Below are 21,715 nucleotides of genomic sequence, written 5' to 3'. Positions count from 1 at the left end.
ATAAATATGTATAAAAAAATACAAGTGTAAGAGAATATAATAACAAATTAAAGGGTTTAAGGTAGTTTAAATTGGGCTAAGTAAATAAAAAGGGGGGAAGGAAAAGAAAAAAAGGGAGAGGAAAGGAAGCGAAAGTGATCTTATGCCTTTTTCGCGGTATACCGGACTAACTTAACGCTATCGAAGCACCGATACACGCGTCGCAAAAATCAACTGACTTTCCAAAGGGCGCAAGTTCCTCGTCATATTAAGCCGGAACGGCAGGGAATCTCAGAATACGTAAAGAAAAATAAGAGAGGAAGAAAAAAAGCAAGTACAGGTAGATTAAATTTAAAGCCTGAAGGGCACGATTCTATTTCTCTAAATTCACTAGGTCCGAAAAATGGTCGAATATAACGCCGACAATGCTCCCACAGAACGAATAGTGAATTATCTGTGTGTGGTGATTCCCAGGAACGACTCAACTTCTCACAAGGGCCAAGATGATGCCCTAGACTCACGCCTTCGGATGACGTCACTCGTCGAGTCGAAATACGTTCCCGCAATCGATTGGTGGAGCAAAACGCCAAGTGTATCCCTCAGGATGAGGCCGAAGAAAAAGATTTGTATAAAAAAAGATGAAATTAGTTGAAGCTGATATCAGAACTTGAAGGTCAAATCAAGGCCTGAAGATGGTGTGCGGCCTTTAACAGTGGAGTTTTTCCAGAGTTTGATTTAAATTCGACAAACGGTCGAAGACTTAATCAACCACCCTAATTTCGTTGTGCTCGAAAATCCGACAAAGGGTCGTTTGAAGATTAGCCCCAAGATACTTGCTAAATCTTCCAAAAATGTAGCAAACTCATTACGGTGTATCAAACATGGAAAAGAGGCATAATGGCGATAGTCATTTTCTTTTATCAACGAGGCCCTTAAAAAAGTCTTACATCAAACGCAAATCCCCGCCGAAAAAGAAGATTACAGGAAACTAGAAAATAAAGAAGAAAACTACCCAGAAGAAAATTCAAGAGGTAGTTGCTGATTTACTGCCTTGTTAATTATACTGATGTTAATAAAGACCAAAAAAAACCGACAGGTTACGAGCTAATAAAAGAAAATTGTAAACTAGCGTAATTATTCAACAAATTTCCTTAAGATAATTCCTAGCGTTTCGTTGCTGTTCAGGCAAAAAATACCTGGCCAGAGCATGAAGATTTTTGTTTATAAGTTTTTCTTACCCATTGTTGCACAAAAGCCACCATCGTTTCGAGTTTGAGGTGTTACTTTTAGAAAGTGATATTCGTACTGATTAGCATCAACAATTTTGAAGTAAATTCACTATAATTAGTTACTGAAAATAGGTTAAAATAAAACAAAGATTCCTTCTTAGCACAAAAATCTATTTGACAAATTTGATAGTACTGGTTAAAGCTGACACAGTAACCACAGTACTTACGGTTCACTTTGATAAAAACCATTGTGGTGCAAATGACTAAGCTGTTACCATGACCTCATATAAAAGTTAATGCCAAGAGTACGCTATTGACACCACAATGGTTTTCATAAAAGTAAACCGAATGTAACAATTTTTTTGTAACCAACGAAAGAGAAAAAACGTTAAAAAATAAAAAACTGCTATTTTAGTAAATTTCAAACTAACTTATTTGACTTTAAATGTTTTTCATATTTCGTTGATCTTTATATTTGTAGTACATTGATTATTTAGCTTACAACTACATAAATCCACTAGTATAACAAAACATTTACCACAACTTAATCTAAATATTATAGAATAGATTGTCAGCTGATTTTTAGTCCAATAAAATTTCCAAAAATCTGACAATTCAGCATTTCCCGGTCACATTAAATGTAACTAATAGTTATAATATATTACAATACAAAACTACGACATTTTAAAATTTCTTATTACATTCTTATAAAGCATAAAAAATCATTGAACTGAAATACGAAAAACAATTGTTAAATGATTATAATTAATTTTAAATTTATAAAATAAGTACGTAAAATACGAAATTTAAATTTTGAAATGTCCAATAATGAAATCTTTTTCGTATTTCGTTAACAAATATCCATACGTTAATATAAACAATGAACAAAGATACAATAAAATATAAACGAAACAAATACATAAAAAATTGTCAGAAATTTTTAGACTAAATACGTTTCTCCAAAAATCTGACAACATTGAAGTGATTTATTTTAAGACCGGGAGCAATTACTTATTCTAGTTTACATAATGTTAAGCTGTTAAGCGTTCACAAAACTGTGCTCATTTGCACAATAACCAATATTATCAAAACAAAAGCAAAATTACTATTGAAATTTGGAAAACAAGACGTCAATTCACTGTGAATTGTAAACCAAATGCACAACAAAAATCAAAAAAGTTTTCCAAATTTCATTACATTTCCACTTATTAACAACATGTTTGTAAAAGCTGCCTTGCAACTGAAGTTTTTTTATTTGTAAAATTTTGCTATCATTTTTTTGCTTTGTTTTATTTATTTTTTGTTCATTTTTTGTCTTTTAATTTTTGTTTTTTGTTTTTTTTTAATTTTCTGTTTTTTTTTAATTTTTTATTTTTCCAATGTACTTTTTTGTAGTCATTTTTCATTTCGTTTTACATTTTTTATTTTGATTTTTTAGTGTATTTTTAATTTTTTTTCTTGTATATTTTCTTTTATATTATTTTTTTTTTTTCAAAATAATTTTTTTTACAACTGATTATAAACAGGTTTACTGTTATTGATGTGCTAGTAAAACAGAGAAATCAAACAGTAACAATAAATCTGCTTCACATTCGTCTACTTAAAACTAACAGTTTTTATTAAGGATTCACTATGTTTTCAATGTGAATAGGACAGAAATAATGACAAATTTGAAATCTGTTATTTTTGAATAAAATAAAATTTGTATCTCATTCAAAACATAGGTAACATTTAAAACCCTTAACTTACTTAATAATCATTGTTACAAAATTAGAAATTTTGTAATACTAATTAATTACATACTGATTTCGTAGTTGGGTCAACATAAACTAACAAAATATAGCATTATTCCTGTGTTGGCAAAACAACAGAGAAACCAACAATATCAACAATAAGTCTGCTTCACAACCGACTACTTACAATTGACTATTTTTCTCTATGTTTTCAATGTGAAATGATGATAGAATTCTGCAAACAGCTACAATTGGGGAAAATAAGATTTAAAAAAAAGACAATATCCCATTAAAAACATAGGTAACATATAAAGCCTCAAAATCTTGTTACATATTTTGGATTTTCATCACATCAAATAAATTTGAAGTTTTTCCTGAAAACAAAAATTTTATTAATGTTTAAAAATTAAAACATTGAAAAACTTACCTCGAAGATCGTTGTAGCAACCTCTAAAAAGTTGACCATATAGATTATTTGCAAACGTGACCAACAGTGAAAAATGATCTAAAAATATTGAGTTAAAATAAAGAAAAATTGATCCTAGATAATACTAACTTCAAATGGTCTGTTGATTTGAAAGACTGTTGACTAATAATGTGCGTAATGTAGTTGGGTGAATCTTTACTACATTGCAAGCTGTTATAATCCAAATGTCCAAACGAAAGTGGAGTTATTTTATTTGAGATAAATTTTCAGGCAAATTCATTAAAAAGTTTTTGAGGCAGTTCTGTCCTTCTTGAAGTCTTTTCGATACAAACTGCTTCCCTCACTGTGAAGAAAAGTGTTAAACCAACATAAACAAACAAAATGTTAAATTTACCTCAACTATATTTTAGAATGATCCAAGTGATGATATTTGAAGGACTATAAATTTTGCTATTTGAGTCGAGTCTCAACAAAAAATATTCTTCATTGATTTATTCGATGTGATCTTTTAACGGTACAATTTTTCTTACAATTTCTTCGATGTAGACTATTCTTATTTCTGCGAAACAATAGTCAAGTCAACATAAACAAACAAAATGTTACAACTATGTACCTGGAGTAAATTTCTAATGATCCAACCGATGATAGAACCATACATTTTGCTGTTGGTGAGACGAGTCTTGTCAAAAAATTGTTCCTCATTGGTTCATCTGCAAGTTCTAAGCGATAGTAAAACGCTTTCTTGTAGATTTTGTGTTTTCGGAGTTTCCATGTAACGTGTTACTTATTTGGTTTTCTTGCTTCTACAAATTTGTCAAACTTCTATCTTCACAGTTAATTGGAACAGTTCGAGTAAACTGTCCTGTAAATAATTAAATTTTATTATCTCCTCAATAAATGTTGGAAATTATTTCGAGCTAGGTAAAATAAGATCTAAAAATATAATACGAATGCTACAACTCTTAGTTGTGTAAAAAACATCAATAGTATATGTACTAAAGTGTTTAGTTTCTTTTCAGAGCAACAAAAAACATTACAAATCCAACATACTATTATTTACGCTAGACTTGAATAGTTACAAAATTTCAAAAAATTACAATTCAAACAATTACCTAAAGAATGTTGTATCCGGTTAAAATATCCCACTGCATAAGCATAAACATGGTAGAAAGTTCATTTGTAATCTCTTTGGATACCTTTGTCAGCCTTATGTGGACAGACGATCTTCTTGGCAAAAACGTTTAGGAGATAAGACTCGTTAGGTTGTCGTTGAAAGAGTCCTCCCAAATAATTATTTATCGGCTATCAACTGTAAAAATCACAAATAAAAATCAAGTAATACTTGTAAAAAATAAAATTCAGAACAACAAATATTGCCTATCCGTAAGTCATTTAATTTATTTTTATTAATGCAGTTATAAAGCCATTTTAACATTTTTCGCAATATGTGTTCTCATTATCACACTAAATAAGAATGTACGCTTTTATTTGAACTGTGCAATAAGAACCGTAATATAAAAAAATAATATATTATCAAATATCAAGAACGGTAAGGAGATTTTACCGATTGAAGACAATTGTCTGAGATCGGCAATCCTTAACGTTCGTGATGCTTATGGCGTTTTTTGCACGATTCTTTTTTTTTTAAAGATTTATTAAATAATGTCAAAATAATTGTCAAAACAGCAGGTTATGGTTACCAGTTACTACGTCCAAGGCTTCGACAAAATTACTTACCGACGCAAAAATGTAAATTTAAATTCAATGATTTTCTTAAATTTCAAATTTAGATTTAATTGATTCTGCTTGAACGCCCAATCATTAGGTTTTTTACATAAGAAGAACTATTAAAAAAGAATATACAGACTCACTTTGTCAAGTGCACAGGAAAGGATAAAAGAAAAGCTTTCAGACAAATCCAGTGATCAAGTCAAAGTTCCATGATGTTGTGTTTTAACGGTAGTATCTTTCTTGCCAATGTTTCCATTACTTGTACTGCAAAGCAAAAGTCAAGTCAACATAAACAACAGAATGTTTACAACTGCGTACCTTGAGTATAATTTCGATTGACCCAACCGGTGATAGAACCAGAAATTGTGCTGCTGGTGAGTCAAGTTTCATAAAAAAATATTCCTCAAGTTTTAAAGCGAAAGTACGAGTAAAACGCTTTCTTGTAGATTTCGTATTTCCACAGTTTCCAGGAACGGTGTTACTTGTTCGGTTTTCTTGCTTCCATATATCATCGAAAACTTCCATCTTCATTGTTAATCAGAATAATGTACGAGTACATTGTCCTGAAAATCATTAGGTTTTATTATCTTTCCATGTGTCTTTAGGAGCAACAACATAAATCCAACATACTGTTATTTATGCTTAAGTTTCCAAACTATGAGTACCTAGTTTTCAACCCTTTTTTAATTAGAACTATTTCTATCCTGCAAAGTAGGTGATTTTTCATGCTATACTTGAATACATGTATGTAGTTACAAAATGAAAAAAATATACAGAGTGTATCAGAAATACGTGTCAATTTTGCTACGTAATAAAACTCATTAAATGAAACAACTTTTCTATATAACGTTTTGCAAAATTCTTATTTATAATTTTCACAGATTTCCTCCTTTCTTTTGTGCAAACGAACCGGTCAGTGTTTAATAATTAGTTTGTATTCATTGCAACAATTTTCATTGTTTTTTAAATTGTTTCAATTGACCGTTTCTATCTCAACGAAAATAGTTCGATACTTTTGTTTTTGTACCCATAGGCGGGTTTACGTTTCAGTATGTTATCTTTTTCCATATTTTAAGTAAATCTGCGAATTTTTTATTGAAAAATTACGGAATAGAAAAGATGTTTTATTTGTTGAGTTTTGTTATACCTGTTAAAATTAAGACATGTATTGATAGACCCTCTATAATTTTAAAAATTTTAAAAAATTGCACTTACAGTTTGTGATACGTAATATACAATTAAACACATACCTAAGCAATTACGTATCCGGTTGAATAATCCATTGAGTCGTACTTGACTGGAGATCCTATTGTGACAGAAAGTTGACTCGTACTTGTAATATCTCTGGTACCTCTATGATGAACTCTATGATGACGCGTTGATGGACGAACTCTTTGACAAAAGTGTGCTTAGAGGTATCAACAATTCGTTGGGTTGTTGTTGGAAATCCGTTGCAAATAAATCCGCTGTGAAAAGTTCCAAATAGAAATCAATTAAAATATTATGAATATTCAGGACAACAAATAGAAGTCGTTAAGTTCACTTAATCCAATTTTAAAGCCATTTTTACAAAATGAATTCCAATCTTTGGAATTATATTATTATCGCATAAAATAAAAATGTACGTTTTATTACTTATTACTTATTAAAACAACTATAAAAAAAAAGAATGTACAGACTCACCTTGTTAAATGTCAAGAAAAGGGCCATCTCATACTTGAAGGTTAAAGGACAACAGAGAGAATAAATAGCCACTAATAGTCTCCTCCGGAACCAGAGGTTTTTTTGATGGCACGTCGACTGTTGACTCGTTCAATGGAATTTCTCTGTGGCAGGTCTATTTGCAGTCTAAATTTGCGACGATACTTGTGGTACCATCTAGGGTTAGCTAACATTTAAGCTGAGCAATAGATAAGTCTTGTCCTTCATATAATTTCCCATACATTTTTCGAGGCCCCAAGCACTTTTCACTTTTCCCCAGACACTATTTCCGTCTGTACACACTTATCTCAAACACTATTTCCTACTAGAGACACTAAGCACAACTAACTGTTAACATACCACTGAACCACTCTATTATTAACTGAACTAAAACTAAACTGGAACAGAACTGAAACTGTAACTGAAGTGAAGTGAAGTGAAGTGAAGTGAAGTGAAGTGAAGTGAAGTGAAGTGAACTGAACTGAACTGAATTGAAACTGAAACTGTAACTGAACTGAACTGGTTTTGAACTCCTCAATTGTCACCACGAGTCCATCCTTGAGATTAAAATTGACTTCAAATAAAGGGTTCCTGGAGCTTGATAATTTCTAAAAAGGGTCCCCGTGATTCAACCCTTGTAACTTGCATGTCTGGATGATTTACCAGGAAAAGCTGAAGCAGCATTTTTCCGCAAATAAAATCATAGAAAAACCAAGAGGCAACGTTGATCAGCCTCCTCTTCATTATAACGAACATCTCTTTCCTGAAGCATTGCTTGGTGAATTTCTGTATGGTGAGTCTGTAGTCCAAATGTGCGACGACAGTTGACGTACTATCTAGCTGGCATCCAAGCTGAGCAATTTCGTAATGTGCACACACTTTTTCGAGGCCCAAAGCACTTTCTAGAGACACTATTTCTATCAGTAAACACTTATTTCCTGTTGTTCACGTCACCACAGTGTTGTTAGCTGAACTTAATTAAAATTGAATTGAAACTGAACTGCAACTAACACTAAACTAAACTGAAATTGAGCTAACACTCATCGGCTTTATTACTCAAACCCATCACTCACTTACTGAAAAAACATGCAAAAATAATTAAGAATAGCTAATGTGACGAAATATTTAAGAAAATAAAAAAACTGTTGACTTCACATTTCTGTTTAGCCCATTTTAACCTCATAAAACTATCCATCTTAATGACAAAATGATTCTACAAAAGACAGAATGTCAACAGTTTTAAATCATATACAAGACAGCAACAGAGAAAAATTACTCGACGGATTGGAGGGAAACAATGTATACTATAGAGTGAAGAAGTTTCAACATTATTTATGGGGGCACAAATCCTTAACAGGTTGGAAAATTGAGCAATTTCTTATCGGGTTTAACTACAAAAAGAGACAATATGTTGAGAAAAATCAAGTTGACGAGAGGCAAATGGAGAAATAGGGTAGAATTTTTTCCTAAACTGTATTTTGACAGAAAAAACGAGGTAACTTAGGAAAAAAAATTAATGTAGGGTGATATATTATAACAACCAAATTGCGAGCACAAATACCAGACAAATTGTATAGGGTACTTTGACGATGTTAAGAAAAAGCCAAGCAAGAAATGAGACCATGAGAACCTTATGAAAAATCCGATATACAATAAATACGAAAACCAATGTTTCTTACATTCACCTTTTCTCGAAATGGCCGTAAATAATGTAGAAGGTTGATTGAGAAACAACAGTTTCCGATAACGGAACATTCTCAACTTAAAATTAACGGAACATTTTCTACAATCGTACAAGGTGAAACGACACATTCGAACAAGCAGTGGAAAATTCTGTAAAGACCGTTTAAGAGCTTTACTGCTGAACCAAAGAAATCAAAAGAAAAGCATAATCTAATCGGGACTCTTGGTATTATACATTAATACAGTGCAAACTATTATAAAGAACCTCTGGCAAGACGGAAAATGGATAAAGACGTTTTCTGAAAGAATTTAAAATAAAAATTGAGCGAAGAAAAATTCATCGACTTGGGCTGCAGAAAATGAGAATACACTCTTAAAGAAGTTATGGCTAAGGACTACAGAACGTTAATCAAAGGAAAGAACGAAAGAAAAAATAATTAAAAAAGCAAAAAAATCCACAGATAATAGTCAAACAATCAGGTGGGATTTGTAAGAAGAATGTAAACAAGTATCTTGCCAAAAGATGGTCTTATTGAAGAAATGCAGCTAAAAAAAATAACTGAAAATAATGAGAATAGCAAGTGAAAATGTGGAAACAAGAAATAAAAATCCTGGAAGAATTCGATGATATTGTTTACAAAAAAGAAAAATTAAACACAAGTGCAGCCGCCCTTTCTGAAGTCCCGATTCACACTTTATTAGAATATTGTGCCATTTTAGACTTTGATTCTATATTTCAAAACAAAAATCCAATTGAAGAATTATTAGAAATCATAAAGATCTTATAAGAAATAATAGTTCTAAATTTTAATAATCCTTATAGTTCAATATAAAAATCAGGGAAAAATGTAGATACATGTTAAGAAAAATCCTCGTAAGTTAAAATACGAATCAGACAAGACACATTCCTCTCAATACATAGATACATACCCAAAATTCCAAAATAAACTAAACATCAAACAGTGGAATTAAAATTTTAGATGAAATAATAAATTCAACCACATTTCAATTTATCCACAATTAGATATGACTAAACAAACCTAAGAGCATGTGACTACGGTAATAATTCCTTTTTGAAAGATTTTTGAACAACCTGTGGAATTTTTAACGGAAATCTTAATTTCATGACAAAAATGACAGCACCACAAAATATTAAAGGTAAAACACGTAATTTCTAGGTCCACCTGCATTTACAGAAATGTTAGAAAGATCGAAAATATCGAAAAATCGATAAGAAAAAAAATCAGATTCAAGAATTACGAAAACCCGGCCTTGTTTCCATTACACAGAAAATCAAATAGACCAATTTATTGTGTTTTGTGCAATTTTTATTTTGAATATATGGTCAAAGAATTTTGCAGATTACAATCAAGATTTGTAAAGATGAAAAATGCTCTTAAAAACGTCAAACAACTTTAGCGAACTACTCCTATCCCAATCGTTTAATAGAAACTGTCGTCCAAAAATAAAAACATAGAAAATTTAGGCCAAAATGATGCCGAACCATTGAAATCCTTTTGAACAACCTACTATTAAAACAAAACTCCTATATGAAATTCAACAAATTAAATAACTGATAATATTGTTAGATAAAAACTTAAAATAAGAGAATTTGCTTTGAAAAAAAGGAAAATTAAAAACTAGTGCAGACAGGTCCTTTCCCAAATCCAGATGATTAAAATGTTTTTAGAAAAAAAATCCATATAAAAACAAAGCAATGAAGAACCAACTGAAGAATTATTAGGATTAAGAAAGTCCTTATCAGAAAAACGAGTTCCAAATCAAAACAACCGTAACAGCCCAATAGTGGAACCGGCGAAAAATCTAGATCCGTTAAAACTAAAATCTTAACTTAAATATTAACAAAATACTTTTTCCCAAATATGCTCTCAAAAACATCGAGATAAAAAGACAACCAAAACCTCGGGGGTCACCGTTCTCTATTTATTAACGGGGGACAATTGATACATCACGAGATTTCAGGCTGTTCTTAGCTTCCCCCATGTCCATGGCCCCAGAAACTGAGCCTTTGTGAACATGATGGTACTGGGCCCCCTCACCACGTCCAGGTGACAGCCATTAGAGGGGGAAGTCTTGGATAGAATCAAAGCGTTATTAGTAGGACGAAAATGTTTAAGAATAAAAATAGTGAGCTTCTCAACAAGTAAAACATCTTTTCTAATTGTAATTTTTCAATAACAAAAATTGCAAATTTTCTTAAAATTTGGAAAAAGGTAACACATTGAAACGTGTATCCGCCTATGGGTACAAAAATAAGAGAGCCAAACTATTTTCGTTTTGATAGAAACGGGCAACACTGACCGGCTTGTTTGCACAAAAGAAAGGAACAAAACAGTGGAAATTATAAATAACATTTTGCAAAATGTTATATAGAAAAGTAGATGTATTTGATGAGTTTTATTACGTGTTAAATTTAACACATGTATTTCTGATACAGCCTGTATAACTAACTACACAGCGTGTATCAGAACTCGCTCCCCACCGGAAAGGTGCGTATAGTTTAGGCAATTCTGAAGCTAAAGTTCTTTTAAAAAAATTCTAACTCTCTGCGTTTGGGAGATAAGAACGTTTGAAACTACAGGAACAAAACACGTTGCTAGAAAAACAAAAAAAGGAAGAACGGACAATAAAAGTGTGCACTTGAGTTATTTTTGATTCCTTAGTAACGGATCTACTGTATGCAATACTCCCCTAGGAGAGAGCTTCTGGGATGGTCACTTTGAAACCTGTGTAACGATGAATAAGTTATATATATAGAGGGTGTCTCAGCTAAGACTTTCGAGCTTAATATTTCAGTTATTTGTCAAAAGATTGTTAGATTGTTTAGATGTTCCGTCTAAACCCCATATTAAAAGTAATGATAGTCATCTTGAAAATTTGTAAATAACTATAATCTCTTATAGATTCTACATAACGAATATATTTTCAATATGGTGACACTTCCGGTTGTATCTGAAGTTGCTATCAACTTCCTTATTTTAAATATTTTTTAAAGCTTTAAATAAATTAAACGCATGAAGATACGTATTTACTAGAAATTTATTTAGTGAACACACCAAATTTTTCAAGCTTCTATTTAAGCGACTTGAATTTCATATGTATCAAATTTTTTCTTCATTCAAATGGTTCTTACATTGAGGATTTCCATAATTTCTTCAAAAAAAATTCTGAAAAATTTGTCTCTATTACCTGCCGACCAAAGGCATAATTGCGCCCGCTCTGTGGGTTGTCGTGGTCGAACTCGGTATTGTTTAATCCTCAATTTCAGTATCACAGCGTTATTTCTGTAGTGGTGGGCGAAGTCGGATACGCCCCTGTCAAGTCCTGTCAGACACTTGTCAATTTTAACTTTGGACTCCGTACTTTGGACAAATTTAGAGCTTTTATTTGAAAATATTTAATAAAACTCATTAGTCGTTACCTGATTATTTGTTTCATTCGGTAGAATTATCAAAACAAATTCCGAATAAAAATATTAAATTTCTTAAAAGTGCACACTACTATTATTAACTGTTTCAAAACTATTAAATCGTCAACGTCGCATCCTCTCTCAAAACTAGCTGATATAAATTATTCATGCACTTCAAAAAAATAATAACTAATGAAATTTATAGTTTCAAAGAGAGATCTAATCACCAATAATTATTTCACAATTTTATCAATCATATTTTAAAAAATAATTCTATAAAATGTGACGTTGGCGTTTTGAAACAGCTAATACGTGGGTTGAAATCGCTATCATAATTTTAAGCATAAAAAATTATTTTTAAATCTTGACAATTGCTGGTTACGTAATGTGCAAAATGAGCCGCAGAATTCACTGGAACAAACCGTTTTGCTGTACGACTTTGAGTTTTGGAGATATGAATTTTTTTGAAGAATTAACTAAATTTAAAACTTATTTATATTTTGTGTTGAAGCAGAAAACTGTAGTAGATCGAGACATCGCAAGTCAGGTGTCACGTGGTCAATCGCGTGCCAGCATAATTCAAATAAATATCCAAAGATGTTTGCAAATTTTTTAGTGAAAATGTTGCTCCTTTTGATGATCATAGTAGTAGGCCATGTGTTGGCACAGCACCCTGAAACGGGTCACAACATTTTGTTGTAAGTTATTTACTTATTGTAGAGCAATTTATTTTTGTGTTTTTCTAGGAAGCAACTCGATTTAGTAAAATTGTTTCGTGGCATGAATTTAATGACTTCGGTCATTAGAAATTTCGAGAATACTGAGAAAAAGTTAGCGCAGGTAGCTGTGAAAAATTTCACATAGGTCTAATAATCCACTAAACACTTATTAGAGATTAAGGGAAAGTTAGAGTTGTTTGGTGGTTGAAATTCCGACGTTTAATCCTCTTTTCACTTATTAGGGATTAAGGGAAAGTTAGAGTTGTTTGGTGGTTAAAATTCCGACGTTTAATCCTCTTGTTACTTATTTAGAAAACTGTTTGAATAATTTAAGACATATGAGGTATAGATAGATTGTCGTTAGATTTGAATCGATATGAAACGAATAAAAATTGTTGAATAAATGATGTAAGAAGGTTGGTAATTACGGAGGTATTTACCATTTTGTAAGTTTGAATTGTTGTAATTTAAATAAAATTTTACGATTTACAATTATGGTTTTATTTTAATTGAAATCATTTGAGTAAAGTTCTAACAATATTAATTATAAACAAAAGAAACAAAAATTAGAACTAATTATTAAAGATAAAAAAATTTCAATACTTTTTTGACGTTCGTTTGGGTTTTTAATAAAAAACGAAATTAAATTGCTATTACCTGTCTATAACAATTATTATTTATTAAAAAATTAAACAAGTAAAATTGGCTGACCAACATTAACTGTTGAACTTAGGAATATAGAAGATTTGGTTTGTTTTGAGCCATAAATAATGGTTAACAAGAAAACAATTGTATAACTTACTTCAAAGATTTTGGAAAATGCAGAGTGGAATTAGCCTTGGACATAAAAAGATTTCGTTTATTTTCATTACTTTACAATCAAATAATTGTACAAAATTACTTTAAATATTATACTTTTATTTAATGAAACCAACTAAATGAAACAATTTGTAATCACTGAAACAGAAATAAATAAAAGTTGAGTATTTATCTCAAAATTTTGGTTATGAACTATCGATTGACTAATAATTAACGCAATGATTAAATTGTCAAAAATACAAAAATCGTAAAAAATGAGTGGAAATTTAGAATAGCAAATAATCTGATTGACCTTGAAAATATTATTTCATTTTACTTGTCAAAAAAAAAAACAATATTATGACATTTTTTTGGCAAAAACTATGGTTTCATATTCATAAAACAGGCAACAATTTACGATAAATGCAGCCAAAAAACCTAAAAATGATAATCTAACGCAAATGTTAGTCCTCAAAATCAATAAACATTAACAATAATTTACCATACTTTTATTTCATTATTAAAATAACACGAAAAAAGTTAATTTTTTGCAAAAATTTGTACGAGAAAGTGACAAGATTACTTACCCCAACCCCACTCTCCCTCAACCCTGGGGGGTTGGCTAATATAAGCCGAAAATTTTGACCCCAAGCCGTCACTTTGAAACAGAAACCTGACAGGGGTAAGTCATAATTTGATTCAAAATTATAGTTTTATTTGTTGATCAAGCAGGCTAGGAGACAGAACCACCCTGGATCTATTTTTTGTTTTTTGTTTGTATTTAGTTTTAAATAATAATAGATTGATGTAAAATTGAGACTTTAACATTTTCATGCAATTTATATCAACATGATATGCTAGAGTGTCGGTTTTACAACTATCACAAATCAATCTTCGAACCAAGGCTCAAACTTGATTTTAAGTAGACATGAGTGGTATTTATGTTATACATCATTCACAATACTGCTAATGTTTCCTGTGACTCGCTGTTTGAAAACTCCGGGAATGTATACTTTGTTTTTTCTACTACCGGACGAATTATGAATTTGGCGCCGAGTTGATTTGGAGTAGTACTATGGTTTTGGGTACTCACATAGTACATTCCGAATCGACTCGTTAACAAATTTAAATTCAACAATGAAACCAATTAAACTACCCTCGATCTATCTTTTGTTTTTATGTAGTTTTAAATTATAATAGATTGGTGTAAAATTGAGACTTTAACATTTTCATGCAATTTATATCAACATGATATGCTAGAGTGTCGGTTCTACAACTATCACAAATCAATCTTCGAACTAAGGCTCAAACTTGATTTTAAGTAGACATGAGTGGTATTTATGTTACATTATTCAAAATACTGCTAATGTTTCCTGTGATTCGCTGTTTGAAAACTCCCGAAATGTATACTTTGTTTTTTCTACTACCGGACGAATCATAAATTTGATTACAAGTTGATTTGGAGTAGTACTATGGTGTTTGGTACTCACATAGTACGTTCCGAATCAACTCGTTAACAAATTTAAATTCAACAATGAAACCAATTAAATTTAATACTAAGTGGACATGGGGTGATACTGTGTAATTTTTGACTCATAGCACGACCCGTGTTGGCTCAGTAATATATTACATTTCTACAATTATGACAGTTTGTTGTTTATTAGTGAAGCGAAGTTGTTTCATTGGCCCAAAAAAATGAAACTCTTTTGCTTCTCTAATAAATGAAAATTCATTCTTCCTAATAGTATGTACACACTTGATTTGCTCTTATCTAAACATTAGAACACTAAGATAAGTACCCCTTTTCTGATTGGTTCATTCAAAATATTTCCAAGTGTTTCGTTTCAAACCTCGTGCTTTACGATTGTGATTAAAGGAAAAAATTGTGAATTTTGGGCTTAAATTTACTTGTGAATGGGTAAAATTTGGTTCTTGCATCGAAATATACAGGAGAAAGTAAGAAAATACACGTGTTAACCTAAATATGGAAATACACCAGTGGCGTCGTAACGTATTCTGATTTTCCGCATTGATACGGAATATTTTTGAATATTATATCTCTGACCGCATGTCATAAGGTAGAATTAGAAGTATTTTAACTAAGACATTTTTTTAAACTCGTACACATAAATTATTTCTGAAACTTGTAACCACACTCATAACCAAAAATATAACTGCCATAAGCTCTACCCGAGGTCCTTCTAAACATGGAAGGTGATGTTAAATCAGAATACATTTCATTTTCATATTACCATTTTATAAACACTAAAAAGAAACAGCACTTTTCCAGCTGATATGGGAAAGATTTTCTTCAAAATTCTTGTACTCCTTCAAAAATGAGTGTGACATGTTTGTCCCTATAACATTATTTAGATTCATTCAAGGACAGATGTTGACAATGGAGTATTAATACTCGAAAATTTTTGGAAATTGCAGATTCTGAAAGTAGACACAAAATGATGTCTAGTAATATCGGTCTGATTTTTTTAAAATCGGTACTTTTTTAGTAATAATAGAAAATTTGCGCTGTGACGTAGCAATGTCTCGACTAATGATTCGTCAGTCTTTCGCTGCATACAATTGACGCTACGACCTACGTTTGGCCTGGTACAAAGGTCAAAACCGTGCATTGTCGATTGTGACTGTTTTGTGCTAATATTATGCAGGAGTTTGTGTTTTGGTAAAATAACTGCTCCTGCAGCACATACAGTGGCGTAGGGATACCAGCTCGGGCCTGGGTTCCAAAGTCATTCGCGGGCCCCCATTACAGCCCTTATTCATAATTTACCTTAATATTCACCCTTCTTATTTATATTCTACAAAAATTCTATTTTCACAGTATCATTAACTTATTAGCCTTTTTGATATTTTTTGTAGCTAGGTTTGTCCTCTGCTCTAAGCTCAAGTTTAGTTGAATTGGTTGGCAAAATTACAAATTAAACTTTTTTCACTTTCTTTAATAGAAAAACTTGGTAATTTCAGCATTACCTCACAAAAGTTTGTAACTACTCATTTTACACAACACTTAAAATATAAATTTTAGGTAAATAAATTGTTAATATAAAGTAGTATACTTTAGATCTTCACTTAACCAACACTCTGAAAAAGACTAAATGAAAAGTAATTCCGAGCTGATTATAATTTGTTGATTGTAGGTAAAATAAACTTTTTGTGCCCTTATCGTTGGTACCTTTTTTATTTAACGTTTTGTTGTGAATTTGTAACACGTTCTGTCAATTAATACTTTTATATTATTTAGACCGTATCGCTTTACAATTGCAGACGAACAGTCGCCTAATGTTTGGGATGAGGTTTGAAACAATTTTTTTCATTAAGATTTGAGTCGAAAGAGCTCTTGAAGCTCCCGGGCCCTTTTAGGCTCCGGGCCCGGGTTCCACGGAACCCGCGGAACCCCTGTGGATACGCCACTGAGCACATCTGAAGTCGTATGTAAAGCAACAGAGGCAGAAATAAAGAAACAACATACGTCTTTCAAGCTATCTTTGTTGGCAAGTTTTCTATCTCCAGTTCTGTGACTGGCTGATTCAAAGGGACGAGTCGAATTGGTTCCCAAATTCTGTAATCCTCTCTAATTGTAGTCGAATTGGTTCCCGGGGATGGTCGAATTGGTTCCCGTCGGTCAGGTAGGTCAGATAAACAGATTAAAGTATTATGATAACAGAAATGGCGTTTGTAAGTGTATGAACAAATTTACAAGTTCCAAAACGTTCAAAAACAAATCGTATTTTAACAATTTAAAGACTGTGGATAAATATTTCTTCGAGTATTCAAGTACTTCCAAAACGATGGAGAAGGCGCATAGAACTTAATGGGTACTATGTCGAAAAATGTTAAAATTATATTTGTAATTTGTCTCCATTTTGATGCTTTAATAGTAATAATAGACATATTAACGAACGCAACGTCATCATGTGAGATGTCTTAATAGTCATTACTTGACGAAACATTTTACGAAATTTACAGGAGAGCATTGGGCTTAAAAAAATACATTCTCCTTTTTTTTAAATAACCAGTTAGCCATGAATAAATGACATTTGTTGTTGGATTTTGTGCCAAGAAAATAATTATTTGAACATTTCTACCAGCTTTAAATCTAAAATATTAACATATATTTGGCTTAATCCTTTTTACCTACCTGCTCATGCGGGAGCCAATTCGACCATCACCTTTTACAGAATTATACTTATAGAGATTATTGGGAACCAATTCGACCACGACCGATTCAAAAAGGAACATTGCTGACGTCAGGCCAGGAATTTTCACCTTTTCAATTATTTTTCTCAAAAACGGTAGAACTTTGGTTAAAATAAAAAAATATGGGTCGCCTATTTATTTTGTTGTTGGCTATCCATATAAAAATATTGATTTTTTAGTATAACACTCCATTTTTATGAGAAGCAGAAATTAAATTCACGCCGTTTAAAAAAGTAACCGCTATATATAATAATGTTATAAAAATTAAAAAAAAAATATAATGATAATGAATGTTCATAATCATCATAAATAATCACAATCTATTGCAGTCGAACTTCTCTAACTCGAATCGTCAAGGGGAACGAATATTTGTTCGAATTAGAGAAATTTCGAGTTACAGAAACTGAAAATATTTTTTTATTAGAAATGAACATTATTAAAGATTTGTATGAACATACATATATATTTTCTTTCTCAATGCATATAACTTGTGATCAGATTTTGACGTACAGTTTTTTTGATACAATTGGTTTCATAAAATCGCTCGATTTTATTTAGTGAATTATAAACAATATCAGTTGTCATATTGACAGAATTTCCAATTTCCTGAGCAAACTGTACCGTTGACGCTCTGTTTTTAATAATTCTAGATAATGTACTCGACGGAATTTCATATTTTTCAGCTATCTTTTTCTTTTTCACCCCACTGTCCATTTCTTTCAGGATCTCCAACTTTTTTTCAATAGTTAGACTCATAAGTTTACGTTTAGATGCCATTTTTCTAGAAAATGTGCCAATTTTTGCGAAACTAAAACTTTACAAAAACAAGACAAGCTTTGACACGCATTCCAGGTTAGAATTGTGGGTATTCCAGGAATTGCATAACACTGCTCCGAATTACGACGAATATTTCCGAAAATAATTTCGAGTTAAAGAAGTTCGTTTAATATAATTTTGAGTTAGAGAAATTTTCGAGTTAGAGAAATTTTAGAGTTAGAAAAGTTCGAGTTAAAGAAAGCTAAACACATGTAAATAAGATTGGCAATGCAAGGGGAAACAAAAATTTTCGAGTTAGAGAGAAATTCGAGTAAAAGAAGTTCGACTTAAAGAAGTTTGACTGTGTTTACTTTCAGTAGGATCATAATAATAAAGTCATAACAGTCATAGCCAAAAATCCAACTGCGGTTAAGCTGTGCCCGAGCTTCTTTGAAATAAATCAGAAATGTTTGAAATGTTTAAATCAGAGTAATAAATTTCATTTTCAGATTACCAATTTACAAACTCTAATCGTCTAAACTCTAGTCGTCTGTGAATTTCTCATTTAAAATCAGAAATGCCGTTTTAATGACAGCTAATGACAGGCATTTATAGACATCTCCAATTCGGAAATAAGCTTCTATAATTAAAGTGCTTTCTTGCACGGTGTAACAATTTGTATTTTAACGAAATGTTTAAATTAATTAATTGACAATTTGTAAATTTTTACATTTTTTACATTTTTACATGTAAACCAGTTTCTATGCCAGTTTCAAAGTTAGATAAGAGCGGTTTTGGCTGGAAAATAATGTAATTTTCATCACATTTTGGCGATTTAGGAGAATAAAAAAAATCATTCACTGAATTGAAATTTAAAAAAGAAATACTTAATTACAGAATAAGTCGGTTAAAATCCGAGACGAAACGAAAATTAATGTGAAACCTAATACATGAATCAGCCAAAAGACTTACATCAAGAGTTTCGAGTAACAAATTTTTTGCACACAATCAACTTTTTAAGCCGATTGTTTTAGCATATTTAGCAAACTATGAACACGTGCCACTCTCATGCAAAACGATTTTTCGTAGAATTTTCAGCACAAGAATGGATATTTTTGTGTTTGTTATGATTTTTCCGATGATTTTTTATTGCAATAAAGAAGCGGTAGAATTTGAAAATTGCGGAAAACCATCATTTTAATCATTTGGATATTTCACGAAAAAGTACATTCACTAACATCTCGTAGACTGACTTAAAAATCAGTGACATGTTTTCGCCGAAATAAAAACATTTTTAAAAACAATGAGTTCAATGCAAGCACCTACCTTTCTTTAGCCTTTTTAGAGATTGTGGAAACTCAAGGAAAATCGTCAAAACACAACACCATTATTTAAAAAAACAAAATGTTTCAAAAAAACTTTTTTAACACCAACTCCTCTGCACCACTCTTGCAAATGATCAAGCAAATCAGCAAGTCTTGGGAGGTGTGAAGGGCAAAGGGAGGTAGTGGGAAAGGTTGGCGGGAAGGTACCGAGAGGTTCTCACAGTAATAAAAACTATAAAAAAATCGCCAGGGCTGGACTGGCCAGGGAGGCCAGGAGTACAGGGCCGTATTATGCAGATCCTATAAATTGCGAAAACCTATATGTATTTATTTCCGGAAGTGCTGTACATAGATTTTTATATATACACAAGCAATTAGATCCAGAAACTAAATTAAATTAGAGACTTCTTAGGTATCAAGTTGTTTGGCAGTAAAAAAAAACATTACCTGCCATTTTAATTTTAGTAAATGAAAATACTGCTGCAAATAATAGTCGATCTCCTAAAGCAACTGGACTACTGAATAGTATAAATTTTTCATTTTTATTTAATTTACATGTTTTTTGCGTATTCTTATCCAATATTAAAAACGTTTCTCATTAGTCATTACTTACAATTAACGGTATAAAAAAACAGACGATGTAAATACTAAAAGATCAAAAAATTGAAAGTCGAAAAAAACAGATGCGTTTTTGAAAAAACTGAATTTAAAACTAAATTATATTTTTCTGTAATTGACAAAATTGTTTCACAAATTTCGCATAGATTTGAAGAAAATTCAAATATTTTAAAACATATCAGAACTTTAAATATAACAATTGAATATTTGAATATAAAATTGAGAACACAATTTTGGATAGATGTGATAAATTCAAGATCTCGATGTCACTATGGACCTCTCAATCTCTTTCGTTCCTGCATAGAAACGATTTGTGGTCAGTAAAATGTTAGGATTCATTATACAAAACACAAAAATGTTAAGTGTTTAGAAATATTGTACTCCATATTTGTGAGATCTCTTTTAGAATATTGTTGTGTCGTATATTTTATATTTGTTGTTTGTTTGTTTAGAATATTGTGTTTAGAATATTTGTTGTGTCGTATCTTTTATTATAGTCAGATCAATGCTCTAGAATATCTACTTTTATATAAACTTGTTAACAATATTATAGACAGCTCAGAATTACTATCTTATATATACCTAGAATAGAAGGGAGATGTAATGTTACATTTTATTGAGAGTTGCCCAAAACTAGACATTTTCAAAATTCTCCCCTGAACAATATGTGTAATTTATATAATTCGATTGTGTCTTCAGCCAGAGATATAGATGTTTTTGGAGTTAATATAAATAAATTTAAATTATTATGTAGAGATCCCTTTTAATAATTAGAAGTAAACATGTATTGCGTTTTCTGCTCAACTATTATTTTTGTTTTTCAATCATTTTATTATTTTATAGCATCTACAGACTGATCCAGAAATACTGAGTCTGTTGGCAACACATTTGAAAGTATTTGTGCTCGTAATTTGCAACGTTGCAACCGAATTCGATTTTTCTTGACAATTATTTGACGTACAACCCCACAAGAATGTTAAATTGTTGTTAACTGGAAGCGATCTCCATTGGTATCCTTAAAAATTTAAGTCCAGTGTTACCAACAGACTCAGTATTTCTGGATCAGTCTGTATTTTCATTTTATAACCACATTTGGACTTTTGTCTGTTGGTTAATATATTATTATTATTATTATTATTATTATTATTATTATTATTATTATTATTATATATTATTATAATATTAATATATACTATTAATAATATATTATTTAAATCCATCAAACTCTATCTTTTTAAATTTGGATCATCTTATTCTGTTAGCCAAACATTATAATTGTTATCAGTGGCGGATCAACCCATTTTGGCGCTCAAAGCCCTAAAAAAGTTTTGCCCCGCTTGTTGTTTCTATACAGAGTGTTTACATGAATTT

At 31.1% G+C, this 21,715-nt stretch overlaps 5 non-coding genes across 5 annotated transcripts; all 5 read left to right on the top strand.

Moving 5' to 3' along the window:
* Window positions 1-14,224: 14,224 nt before the first annotated feature.
* Window positions 14,225-14,329, top strand: Mir11624a-3 (microRNA mir-11624a-3). Its single transcript, NR_161833.1, has one exon. It is a non-coding gene; the product is annotated as a microRNA mir-11624a-3 (primary transcript).
* A 131-nt stretch (window positions 14,330-14,460) lies between these two features.
* Mir3851a-1 (microRNA mir-3851a-1) lies at window positions 14,461-14,568 on the top strand. Its single transcript, NR_038686.1, has one exon. It is a non-coding gene; the product is annotated as a microRNA mir-3851a-1 (primary transcript).
* A 36-nt stretch (window positions 14,569-14,604) lies between these two features.
* Mir11624a-2 (microRNA mir-11624a-2) lies at window positions 14,605-14,743 on the top strand. The gene has a single exon (NR_161832.1). It is a non-coding gene; the product is annotated as a microRNA mir-11624a-2 (primary transcript).
* Window positions 14,744-14,857: 114 nt separating this feature from the next.
* Mir3851b (microRNA mir-3851b) lies at window positions 14,858-14,965 on the top strand. The gene has a single exon (NR_038685.1). It is a non-coding gene; the product is annotated as a microRNA mir-3851b (primary transcript).
* Window positions 14,966-14,979: 14 nt separating this feature from the next.
* Window positions 14,980-15,056, top strand: Mir3851g-2 (microRNA mir-3851g-2). The gene has a single exon (NR_161867.1). It is a non-coding gene; the product is annotated as a microRNA mir-3851g-2 (primary transcript).
* The last annotated feature ends 6,659 nt before the right edge of the window (window positions 15,057-21,715 follow it).

Source organism: Tribolium castaneum, chromosome 5, assembly GCF_031307605.1.
Source record: "Tribolium castaneum strain GA2 chromosome 5, icTriCast1.1, whole genome shotgun sequence".
NCBI classification, from domain to species: Eukaryota; Metazoa; Arthropoda; class Insecta; order Coleoptera; family Tenebrionidae; genus Tribolium; species Tribolium castaneum.
The sequence above is the reverse complement of the archived record's forward strand: the minus strand, read 5'-3'. Positions and strand labels throughout refer to the sequence as shown.